This window comes from Micromys minutus (assembly GCF_963924665.1).
Source record: "Micromys minutus genome assembly, chromosome: 30".
Lineage (NCBI taxonomy): Eukaryota > Metazoa > Chordata > Mammalia > Rodentia > Muridae > Micromys > Micromys minutus.
In genome coordinates, this window is record NC_137965.1 from 13,669,975 (window position 1) to 13,683,544 (window position 13,570).

At 41.2% G+C, this 13,570-nt stretch overlaps 1 protein-coding gene across 2 annotated transcripts in view; it reads left to right on the forward strand.

Moving 5' to 3' along the window:
• The window catches only part of ESR1 (estrogen receptor 1), a 346,832-nt gene that overhangs the window by 24,095 nt on the left and 309,167 nt on the right, over positions 1-13,570 (forward strand). Inside the window, exon 1 of one of the 2 annotated variants that reach the window (XM_080941485.1) lies at positions 11,111-11,190. The exons of the other annotated variant lie outside the window; for it this stretch is intronic. The gene's annotated coding sequence lies outside the window, so the exon portion shown is untranslated. Of the gene's footprint in view, positions 1-11,110; positions 11,191-13,570 lie in introns of those variants that run through there. 2 annotated transcript variants of the gene reach the window in all.

Genomic DNA, 13,570 nt, shown 5'->3' on the forward strand with positions numbered 1-13,570 from the left:
CCTCTCCCAATCCCAAATATGACTATGTTAAAGACAATGATGTCTGACTTTTAAAATTATTATTTTAATTTTACCTGTGACCTTTTCTTTCGCGAAGCCCAGGCCCCACTCACGAAATATCTTTATTAAACCCAACTCCTCCCCATTCTTTTTAAAGGTGGAATTTTTTTTTCCAAATGAAATCCACAGAAGTGCCAATCCCAGTGTCTCGTTTATGTGAGTTTAGAAATATTCTGCAAATTCCTTGGAGCCGAAGTGTTCAGACATTTCTCCTCTGTCCTCAGAAAGCAGGATCTCTTCCCCACCAATGTGAGGGCTCCAGGCGTTTCTCAGTCATGCCCCTACCACAGTGATTAACTTGATTATGTCTGTGATTTGGATTTGTTAATCTTACTGTGTGTTGCAGCAATGTTCTCCTATAGGAGTTTTTAGACAAAGTGTAATTCCAGACTGAAATGAAAATGTTGGCTTAACTCTCGCCACTAATTCCAGATTTCATAACTTGAAGCAAAGTTGAAAATTACTGTTGTTTTCTATAAAACTATAGTGATCGAATTTCTTTCACATTTTATACTAAAGTGGCTAATATATGATTTAAAAATATTGGAAATTCCATATTTTTCATGAGAAGATTTTACAATGCCAACTAACATATGAAGGTGTTTTTTTTGGGGGGGGGTGGTTATAGCAAGAAAATCAAATTAACTTATTTATTCCAACTTTCCCAAACTTTTAAAATCATGTGAACTCTAAAAATATCCTTTGGGAAATGTTCTGTGCAAAGGCATCTTTGGAGGCATCAAACAGAATTCTTAGCATGGCAGTATTTTGGAGAAGGACATTGATTTTAACTTTAGGTGATCTGACATAGATCAATAAGAACCTGTGTGTTTTCAGCGATGCATAGTTTTTGATTTCTTTTTATTTTTCTTTGGACTTTATGTCGCTTTAGAGATAGCATTTACTTACTTGAATTGACACAATTGTCATACATTGTGTTGGGTGCTGGCAATAAGAAGATAAGTGTAAACACCACACACACAGACACACACACAGACACACATACACACAGAAACATACATAGACACTCAAACACACACAGATACACACACACAGACACACACACACACAGACACACATACACATAGACACACACAGACATACACACAGACACACACATACAGGTACACATACAGACACATACACATACATCCTATTTAAATGGACTCATGTATAATAAGAGACAATGATAAACAATGTATACATTGAAATAAGCACCAGGTTTGTGACATCAAGTATGTGCTTTGAAACAAAGTAACACGAGCTTAGTTCTGCTCCAGAGCCTCTTGGAGGGGAGATGATGTTTGAGAGAGATGATGTTTGAGATAGATCTTAAAGGAGGGACAGATATTTATTAGTATTAGGGGAGGACTAGGGCAATTTACTGGAAGTGTTAAAGGGGGAGGCAACAAAAACTGTGTGCGGGTGACAGGCTAGGAACCCACACATTTGGGAACTTGGCAGTTAATCAGGAAGGCTGGGATGCAGGGTTCCACAGAGGGGGTGGGAGTACGGAGGCAGACACTCAGGGCCTTGGTCAGACTCGGCAGGCTTCCAAGACCAAAATAACACAAGCCAGATGTGATGAGAAAGGGCACCTTGGCTGACACGCTGAACTTGATGGGTCATGGAGGTGCAAGAATCCCAAGGAGATGGATGGGGACACTGCTTAGGGGTACATCTGCTTATAAACATTCTAAAGCAAAGGTAGAACAAGGCAGGAGAGACCCGTTAAATCGTTAGAAATCTTTGGAGCAGAATGATAAGAGAAAATATTAAGGACTTCATTTGCCTGGCTCCGATGCATAGAGTTTTGGGGCTCTAAGGTTGGGGAATTAAGACTCTGTGTGGACTACTGGAAAGGTTCAGGATCTCTTTTGCTGGAACTCGGTGTAGCTGATTCTTACGTGTACAATCATGAGCGTTTGATATAACCATCTAAATCAGCGCTCAACCTACCTAATGCCGAGATCCCTTCATGCTATGGTGACTCCCAGCCATAAAATTATTTTTATTGCTACTTTGTAACTATAATTTTGCTACTGTTATGAATCGTAATGTAAATGTCTGGTGTGCAGGCTATCTGATATGTGACCCCCATGAAAGGCTCATTCCACCCCAAAGGGGTGTCGGTTCATAGGTTGAGAACCACTGATCTAAAGCAACTTCATTCCTTTTCAAATGCAGTCCATCCATCAGGTATTTACTAAGGCTTGGTAAATCCTCACTTGACTTACTACTTGAGTAAATGCACGTGGAATGGCAGTTGCAGCTTGTTCTCAAGTGGTCTAATGTCCAAGTCAAGGGGAGCCTTGTTTTCTCTTTGTTTTTGGAGTGAGCTCTCAGGCATGTGAATTAGTCAAGTGTGATTGCCTTTCTTAGAGATGAGGTGCCTGTCCAATTCCGGGACACCCCCAATTTAGTGCAGAGCTTTCCAGAAAACAGGTGTGGTAAGTGAAGGCATCATGTCAGACATGGAGAGCCCATCCTGCCCAGCCTCTCCTACCTCAAGACTTGACAGTGTGAATGAAGCTTGTGTTACACACCTAGACAGGGACTTGGAGGAGCATGTCTGAGGATGATGATCACTATAAAAGAAGGCCATTTGGAAACCGATATTGGAGGAAGGGTCGTATTTTCTCACCCTGGAGATGGACTCAGGAAACTGATTGGCCTACCATGAATCATCAGCCACCATGTGATTACCATGAATCACCATGGGATGCTGCTAATAAGAAAAGCAGACATCTTCCAACCTTTCTCAGCCAGTTCTGCTGGAGACACTGTCAAGTTATATAGGATGAAAAACATCTTGTATCTCTTTCCTTAGCTACTGTTTGATGAAAGGAATGTTTGTGTGTATTCTTGACCAAGACAACTCCACCCAGAAGACAGAAGGGCAGAGAAATCTGTTTACTGTTTGCCTATGGAGTTTTGAATGGTCTCATCTTGGTCTGGATCCCTGCTCTGACTCATTTTCAGACAGAGGTCTGTGGTTATTACGGTGAATACCCGCTGCAAAGCTATAGCTCTGTCTCTACAACTCATCGTCCAGGGACCTCAGAAAGCCAATGAAATAAATATGCTAGTACTTAGTCATCTGAAGAGCAGAGTTTCTGAAAGTCAAGTACATTACTCCAGATTGTCCACAAACAAATTTTAGGGGACACATTTGCTGCCATCTGTGTATTTTGAGTTGTAATTCAAATTCGGAGTGTCCAAAACCTTTTATTTTGTGTGTGATCCTGCGAAAGGTCTTCTACTATAGACTTTTAAATATTTCCCTACTTCTGATTAAGGGATTGCAGGCTTTTCCATGACAACCCATTAACTCCATCTCTCTCGCTCAGGGAAGCTGGTCTACTCGTACTCAGTTTTGTTGATCAGAGCTTAGCTCTCATGTCTGCTGGACCACAGTTGGAGTGTTCTGAACTTGTATAGGGATGGGGAATTAATTGTGTCCTACTCGCATTGTCCAAGAACATAAAACCCACTTAAAAGAATCTCAAGTCTCTTTGTTTGGTTCTGTTTGTTTGTTTAAAGCTAAATTCTTTGACTTGGGACTAAAGAGTTTGTGGGAAAGGCCTGTGATTTGTTGGGAATTGTAAAGTTCCCAAAATTGTTGTCTTGTCATACTCTTCTAATTAATAAGGAAAAAAAAAAAACCCAAATAAATCTTTGAGACCTTAGTCTGTACTCACACTTGGCTTGGGAGCGCACAAATTTGTATCCAGCAACTGTGGCAATGTGCCTCCTAAACAAGTTTTTTTGTTTTGTTTTGTTTTGTTTTTTTTTTTCTCCAGAAAAGGAATTCTGCAGAGCTCAAAGAAAGATCTATATCCTAAATCTTGTCCTCTTAGAAAAACTATTCTCACAGAAGAGATGAGCTATGAAAAGTAAAAAACAAAAACAAAAACAAAACAAAACAAAACAAAAACAAAAACAAAAACAAGAACTTAATGCACACATTCTATAAGTGGACAAATGTCGAGACTAGTTAGAGGACAAACATTATCACAGAATTCAGGCAAGAGGAGTGAATCTAAACTGAGCCACAGAGGGTGAAGGTATTAAAAAAAGACAAACAATGAAACAAATGACAAAATAATGTCGATGGCAATAACAAGGACAACAACACAACCACAAAGGAAACAAACACAAGATCCCCAAACATACAGGTAGACAGACAGACAGAGAACCAGAGGAGACTCTTGTTAGATGAGTGAATTTGGGCAGATGGAAAAAAAAAAAAAAAACACGAAATTCTTGAAACCAAAGGTGACTCTGGAAGCCTTTCTAGAAGACATTGTCACAGCAAACTCCCTGGCCCTTTGGGTCTTATGATCTTTCTGTCACTACTTCTGCTATGTTCCAGAGCCCTGGTTGTTGGAGTTGTTTTGTAGATGCATCCGTTGATTCTGGGCTCCACTGCTCTGCATTCTGGTTGGCTGTGATTTTTCTGTAATAGTCTCCATCTGTTGCAAAGAGACAGTTGCTGTGTAACAAATGTATATAACAAATGTTTATTTATTTACTTATTGGCTGATATATTTTATACAGATAAGTGCTCTGTCTGCATGTCTGTTTGCCAGAAAAGGGCATTGGATCACCTTGTAGATGATTATGAGCCACCATGTGGTTGCTGGAAACGGAACTCAGGACCTCTGGAAGAGTAGCCAGCAGTTTTAACTGCTGAGCCATCTCTTTAGCTCCAACAAAGTTTTAGGGTGTAGTTAGAAATGTTATTCGTGATGTCTCTTCTTGGTTTGCAACTTGACTACATCTGGAATGAACTAAAACCCAAGTGGCTGGGTACACTTTGAAAGTTTTTCTTTTCCTAAATCATTTGAAGTGGGGAGACTTGTGGCTAACCCAGATCTTTTGAGGTGAGAAGATCCACCTTTAATCTGGGTCACACCTTCAGCTGGCAGCCTAAATAATGAACATTGAAGAGGGAAGCTCGCTCTCACAGGCAAGTCACTGGCATTAGAGACTTCTTCTTTGGGATTCCAGCATATACTCAACAACACACATGCACACACACACGTAAGCCTGCATGCATACATAACCAGGCACACACATGGGCACACACCCTCATTCATTCTATCAGATCTATTCCTTTAGATAACCATGAATAATGTAATATTGATTTTAAAAGTGGTAGTTGTAGTCTATCCTACAAAATCCAGGACCTCACTAGCCATAGGTAGTTGGTTATATTTACAGTATTAGACATGGTTTCCTCCTTGTTGAGCAGGTCTTAAGATGAACTAGAGAACTGGTGGTTACTGCCAAGATATGCGTACCGTACTGTACCTTCAGGATTATTGCCCCATGTTGGATGGTCACTGATGTAGTTCATTGGTATTACAGCTGGGTAGGACTTTTGGTTACCTCTTTGGTACCTTAAAAGTTAGTCCTCAGAGAGGAGAAATTCATTTAAGTTGTATCTCAGGGCCCTCTGGACCCTGTGTCTAAAGTGTATGTTGTCTTCAGCAATAGAAACTTACTTCCCATTTTTGGCGTTATGGGGAATCCAAGGGAAATAGCAATCGTCTATAATGTTTTAGGAGTCTCTTAGACAACATTGACCAACAAATCAAAAGAAGGATTCTCAGGCCTGATGTTGGGGTTTTTAGTAGGTGATTTTTGGCTCTTAGAGGAAGCATTGTCAGCCCATATATAGAGACTCAGATATTATAGATTGTTTTAGGTGGATAGTTAATTTTATGTACATTATACCTTTTCCGGATGTCCTTTATTGCTCCTCACCCTTGCACTTAAGTAATGCTTCCCTTTTCCTGTTTTGATTTCTGTAGTTACTCCAGGGTGTTTACTCACTCCTGAACCTCTGGAGCAAGGAACTTGTGATGAAAGAAAACGTGTAACCTTTGTCTCTTCACATCTGGGTCATCTCACTTGATATAATTTTTTTTTCTAGTTCAACCCATTCACCTTCAAGTTTCATGATGTCCTTTTTATTTACAGCTAAATAGTATTTCATAGTGTACATGGGTCATATTTTATCTATTTTTCAATTCATGGACATTTAGGTTATTTCTGTTTCCCAGCTCCTGTTGGCTGGTTTTAGGTTTGAAGTGTTCTTTTTTTTTTTTTCTAAGAACTTGAGGTGCATCATTAAGTTGTTTATTTGAGTACACTCTGATTTTTTAAAAATCTATTATTATCGTGTGTATTGCAATTTCACCAAAACTTTCCATTGTATTCGAGGCTCATGAGAACTGTGTGTTTGTGAAGTGGGTAAGAATACCAGTCACTTTTTAGCTAGACAGCCCGATGTACCTTATAGCTAAGGCTTCTTTCGTGTCCCCCGCACCAGCATGGGTAGCTGAGGTTCTCGTTGTGTTCTGCCTGCTACGTTTTGCTTTGTTACCTTTCTCATAGTGCAAAGTTTGCAGCTGTCCTGGTGCCCCTTCTGTGATTGCAAACCCACCTGCATTCTTCCCCCTTGGGATGGAGTCTCTTCTTTGTCACCGGGTTCTACTTACTGGCATCAAATAGAAGAAACTTCTGATCTGCAGGGTTGAAAAAGCTTCTATTTTGCAAGCAACTGCTTTCGAAATAAAAAAACAAAAACCTGATATTTGTTTTAAGAGAGGGTCTCAGTGTGTAATCTTGGCTGGCCTGGAGTTTACTCTGTATGCCACGTTAGCCTTGAACTCACAGAGATCTGGCTGACTCTGGTTCCCAATTTCTGGGTAGCTGTGTATGCCAGCTTATCTGGCTTGTTGTTTTGAGACAGTCTTATGTAGCCTTATCCGGTCTCAAACTCACTATGTAGCCAAGGGCTTATGTCTTGGCTTAAATTTGATTTTTTTGCATCCACCTTTCAAATTCTGGTATTACAGATATGTGCCACTATGCCTAGCTTTGTAGACTTTTGAAGTGACTTTGTATCAGATGATGGGAGTTCACCCTAAATAGTTGATTAAGACTTACTTTAAATAATGAATTAATATTATTATTCATGTTAGTATAAATGTACCATTTTAATGTATCTATTGAGATGATACGATTATCTCTTATTAAGTATGACGAATTGCAATAATTTATCTTCAAATACATCTTTCATCTCCAACCTAAATGCAGTTTGCTTGTGATGTATTAGCTTTTGTCCGGGAAGAAGCTAGCAAATCAGACTCAGGAAAACAGGCCAAGATGGTGGCCACCGGAGGGGGAAGCAGAGAGCCTACAGTGAGAGTGTGCAGCAGGGGAGGAGAGCCCTCTCCAGGGAAACCATGACTGTGTCCCTTGAGGGGAGGTAGCATAGCTTGTTAAAAGCTTGGCTTCCAGATTTGGACCCACTCATTTAAAACATGTCTTCATCTGACTTCCACTGTGATGTTAGTTCTAGGTCTCACTGCTGCTTCATTGTGATTGTCAAGTTGGTTGAACTGAGAAAAATCTGGAAGACGAATACAGCACATCTTTGGGATTTGGGCTAGGGCTCTGTCCTAAATGATACTTTATTCCACTGATCAATTCAAAGTCCTCATGGATGATTGGGAGGTACTGAGGATGGTGAGAAGTGTGTCACGAGCGTCTTTGAACTCTCTTTGTGTGTCTTTGCCCTGGTCCCTTCTAGCTATTTCTGTTTCCTGGGGCCATGTGGTGAGCATCATTCACACTCTGTGATGATGATTCTCAATGTGCCACAGGCCTAGATCCATGGAGTCAGATAGCCATGGGCCTAGACACATCTTTTGTACTTTACAAACATAAACAGTCAGTAATAATAATAATAATGTTAAGAAGTAATAAGTCAGTGCAGTGTTCTATTTAGTTGAGGATGATGTTATATTTACCTCAGGTTTATCCTAAAATTAAATGATCCTGCACAATAAAGTACAGAAATCACTGCAAGTTTATAGAACTTGCACTGGGTTTTTTCTATTAATGAATACAGAAAGAATAGAAAGCCCATTCCTATAAAGGGAAAGTTCACTGGATATTAGAAAACATTTAAATTTATTCATCCCAATACATATTCACAAGTAGAAGACATCAAGTTACTTGATGTTTTGCTTTGAGTCAAAACCTTGGATAGTTTTTAAAATAATTTTTGATATTTGAACTGTTCAATGGCCTTCAACATTTATACTTTTAATAGCTTTATATATGTGTGTGTATTAAAGTGTATATATAAAAATATATTTTATATAAATATAAAATATGTACATATGCATATTTACATATAAACACATATACTTATATATAATATATATAAGTATATATTTATATAAGTGTATTGAAAGTAAGTTATACAATAATTTATTGTCATACATACAACCAACAGTACATACATAAAATATGTAAGCTGATGTTCTGATAGATATAGGTAGTCACCAACACTATCACAGGGAACAGAAGGAACATAGATGCCCCCTCCATTTCTGCTGTGTAAGGTTCTTTTTACTCTATAGCAGAGAATGTGCGACAGGAACCCCAAAAGATAAAGACAGAGAAAGGAGACATCCTCCCAGGGTCTACCAAACCATAAGGAACTTAGACAACACTGTGAGCCTCACAAACCAGGACTGAAACACAAGGTACAACCCAGAAAAGCTGGGACTGAGATTTGTGTGGATGAAGCCAAGTGAGCAAGTATTAGATACACAGGAGCACGCGGGTGTGCTGTGTCCCGCATAGCTGGGGGATGCTTTAGCTGTTCCTTCACAGAAGATAGATGTTTTCATCCCCCCTCAAATTCACAAACTCAAATCCTAGCCCCCAAAGCTCGGGTACGGGAGGATGAGGTTTGGAGACATGACAGGACGAGAGAGTGTACCCCTTGGTGAGCAACATTTGTGCTCCGTTGGTGGGGACCCCAGAGAGTCACACTTTCCAGCATGCGAAGACACAGTGAGAAGACCCCATCTATGAATCAAAAGGCACATTCTTACTGCACTCTGTCTGGATCTATTAGCCGGCCTCTAGAAGGGTAAGAAATGTCTTGGTTGTTTATAAGCCAGCAGGCTGATGACACTTTGTTACAACAGCCTGTACAAAGCCAACTCAGTTCGTCATTGAGGAGACAGGCCTGTGTGTCCCTGGCACTGTGGCAAGAACTGCATGGGGGATGTGGGGTTCATTAAGTAATGCTCAGAAGCACCCTTAATAAACAGTATGAGGAGTGCACTGAGACCGGTAGAGAGCAAAGTGTGATAATATGTGTTGTGTTTCACTGTGTGCTATATATATCTCATTTAAACCGCCCAGTGCTTCATATATCTCATTTAAACCGCCCAGTGCTCCATATACCTCATTTAAACCGCTCAGTGAGCCTATAAAGAAGATCCTAGGAGTCCATTGGCAGGCAGGAGACCGAGGCTGATAGGGCTTAAATAATTTACTCAAGATTATAGAGATCTTAGGGGTAAGGTTGGAGGTGGTAAAGGCCTGTTTTTGGTCAGAAAATGCAGAGGGCTAGGGGCTCATTCCTTCTATAATGGCTCTGTATTATGAGCCTAGCTATGGCCCCTACTGGAATTGTGCCTACTAAGGTCTGGTAACTCTGTTCTTCGTGGTTACAGCTGTAAGGCTCTGCTGCTTCACAGGATCCGGTTCCTAGAGTTCTGTTCCTATTAGGAAAACCAATTCTGAGCGTCTGAAGCTCCAGGAATCTGGTCCCTACTTGACATTGTTTTCCTTCTAAGGCCAGACAGCTATGCAGGCCTCTTGGTCTCCATCTTTGGGCTCTGGTCTCTTTCTGCGTCCTTAGACCCTGATGCTGGCTGCCATCTTGTTCTCTTTCTGCATCCCGCCTGGTTTCCCATCCTTCACCTTGAATGCCACTTGTCCATTCCTTTCGATAACTCCCTGCCTCTGCCTGTTGTCTCATTCTTGGTCCCGTGCACCCTGAACATCTGGTCTGCTCCAGCCCCTCCTCTCTCACATTTGGTCTACCCCCTAGAGCGTTACCCTTTCTCAAAGTAACCAGTCCAGACCCAGCAAGCCCACCGCCAACGCCAACCCCTGCCCTCGCTTACCCCATGTGACTTTACCACTTGCTCCCTTTTACCATTTTCTCTACGTCAGGTTAATGTTGGCTTTGATATAGGAAACCCTAGCAGACCAGTCTGTGTTTTAGCCATGTATTCCTTCCAGTTTGCGCGGTTGAATTTGGTCCAGTAGATAAGAAGCAAGCAATGCTTACACTGAGTTTCTGCACATGGCTACGAGAAACTGTGCACCCCAGACTTGATTCTGTGATGTGCCGGGGTTGCCAGATTCAAGCATAGCACTGGAGATGTTCCTGGTAGTCTCTCCCTGGTGACATTTTCACCGTGATTTTTCTCTTACCGCTGAGGCCACTTTCACGCAAGTTTTAATAGATCATTAAATCAAATAGGTCCAATTTTCTCTGTCTAGCCAAACTGCAGTTAGCAGGGTCTTTGTATAAAATCCATCATAACAAAGGCATTTTACTTGTCTCTTTTCTGTGGAATTGCCCTTGTCACCCAAGGGTGAGAGGCACACAAATTCTCTGCAGTCTTCCTGTTTGGCTCCAGGGCATTCGATTAGCACACAGAAATGTAGGTACAGACAAGGTTTCTTTTTGCCCGGTTTTGTTAATTAAATTTAGAAGGATTGGAAGCCACTGGCTGGGCGAGGTAAGAGGTAAGTGGCTGTTAGAGGCCACATGGTTGCAAAGAGGTGAGAGGAAGTCCCAAAGCCCGCTGCTTCCTGTCAATCCTCAGAAAGATGACACTAGAGCCTCAGCCATGGTTCATCCGTGATATATGACAGTTCAGGTTTAATCTGAGTCGAATGGAACAAGAGTCACGTGATCCTGGTGAGATCCGAGTCACACCATCTCTGGTGGCCACTAGCCTTTCAGAATCTTCATGTTCCTCTCGCTGGGGAAGCAAAAGAGAGATGTTTGTTTCCATTTCCACTTATGCAAGCGCCAGTGGGAGTCTCACTCTTGAGCGTGTCAGGATTCCGGAGCAGGCAAACACACCATCGTCTTCTCATTCCCAGAGAGAAATCACTAGCCATCCTGGAATGGGAGCTCTGTAAGTGGAAGGCAGGGACAGACTGGGTGTGTGGAATTGTGTGGCAAGTCAGAAAATACCCTTTTAAGACTGTCCCTCAGACCCTGGGAAGGTAAGTTTCTCCAAGTTACAGTCGGTGACTTTTTATAATAGAGTTTTTGAAAGCCACACTTCTGTCTTTTTTTTTTTTTTTTTCCTCCTAGGATAACGGTTTGATTTCAATTACAAAAGGACCACTATAAATAGTCCGCTGAGTTCATAGGGTATTAGCCTCATCAAGCAGCTAATTTACATTGCAAAAAATGTATGAGTCATTTAACTGAAATAAAAAAGAGTAAGTGACAGCTTGTGGCGGCACACCACCTTGTCAGAGACATGGAAAGTGATTTTGTGACTTCCCCTGTGTAATTCTGAAGGATTATCATTGACTTAGCTGTATTTGCTAACTAGAGTTATTTCATATATGAGTAAGAGACACTATGTCTGTGGTTGAAAACAGAAAAGAGTTGTTTTTTTTTTCTCTTTAAGATAAAATTTAGATCTGGAGAGATAGGTCTGTGGTTAAGAGAACATACTGCTCTTACAAAGGACCCAAGTTCAGTTCCCAGCTCCCATGTTAGGCAGAGTTACTACCTCTTAACCCAGATGGTTCTGGTATCCATGGGTATCTGCAAATATGTGCATGTGACATAAAAATGAATTGTGAAAATGGGAAAACCTTTGGGTGCCGTGTATTAGTCAAGAATCAGCTCCCACAGCACAACGGAAAATGGGAAAACCTTTGGGTGCCGTGTATTAGTCAAGAATCAGCTCCCACAGCACAACGCCGTTTGGATTCTCACAAAGGCTCCCAGGGATGCACTTTGGAGCAGAACATCTGGTCCAGCTTTTTGGCTGCTGTGGCTGCTGTTGTCACAACCCATGAAGGGTGGGTCATACAAACCACGGTATGGAACTGAGAGGATAGCTATCTTCTGAACAAGAGGTGACCTTGTTTTGGCTTTGGAAGTCTAACATCTGGGTACCTCTTCTAGGGTTGCCTGGCCACATACCTTGTCCCCTCCCCCTCACACCACTGCTTTTTCCTCCAACCTGGAACTCTCATTTCCTAGAGCCAAAGAAATCCCAGATAACATTAGCAGGTGAGATTCGCTCGCTCTGTCCTATCTATACCATGTAGACTTTGTGTACATGTATTATTTTAACCAACCGAATGTTCGATCACAGAAATACCACCAACCTCAGCAGTGAGGGTCTTAATTTGCCAGATAATTGAGAGGTTATTTTGGAATATAGGGTTACTTTAAGACAGATAAAAATGTTGTTTAAATAATGGAGTTTTCCCTGTGTGTCCTCAGACAACCGCTGGCTTGTGAGACAATGGGTCATTCTCAATAGGAGAGAGGTGCAGAGAAAGGAATGGGTTGGGCCCAAGCACAGATTCCACCATCTTTGCCATGTACTAAGGCCAGCTAGCAGCTGTGGGCTGAGCGTCACAGCATGGCATTTTCTTGAGCTGTCCTTGGAGGTTCTGCCACCTGTTCTATTAAGACTAGTTTATGATGCCTTTCTCAGGATCTGGTCATCTCTTCATTGACAAGATGCCACTTTCGGCTATTCTGGATGGGAACTCAGCTCTTGCCTTGTAGGGGAAGAGGACCATTGACACCAGTGGGAAGGATAGAGGTCACTTACTGCAACTTTTTTGGCAGCTTGCTTTTTCATATATATACATATATATGTACACATATATACATATATATATATACACACGCATATATATGTGTGCGTATATATATACACATATACATATACATACACACACACACACACACACACACACACACACACACACACATATATATATGCAAACACAAGCTCCAAACAACTAAAAGAAAGTATCAAACAAAAGACAATCTACAACTTAATGGGTTATTAGATGATTTAACAAAGATTTTTAAAATAAAATATTTTATAACTAACTATGAGTATATTCTATTTGGATATTTGTTTTTGCACTTGAACACTGTTCTGTCTTCATGGCTTTGTTAACTGGGGGTAGCTGATGGCTAATAGGAGCGATTGGACACCAACAGGTTATTTTTTTACACACTTCTGGACCAGGCTTCTTAGCATAGTGCATTGTTGTGGTCCTCTGGGTCTGCGAGTCTCTCTTGCCAAGCCTGTCTCATCAGTTGCCTGTTGTCCTGCAGATTTTGGAGGTAATGGAATCCTAGCAACAGATCTCTCATGTAAGAGAAACGGGCCTGATCGCCAGTCTCCCACAGCTTGGTAAAAGTTTTGCTCTTGTCAACCACAGAATATCTCTAGAGAATTTTTTTTTTGTAGTACCTGTCCCCCGCACCCCCCCCCCCCAATTTAGTAGAAAAATGTGCCTTGACTTTTGAATTTGAATTTGAAATCAAATGTCCAAACAGAATGTCTCCCTCCTGGAAGGTAAGATTCAAAGTCTCTTCTCTGTGGGGAGGTCC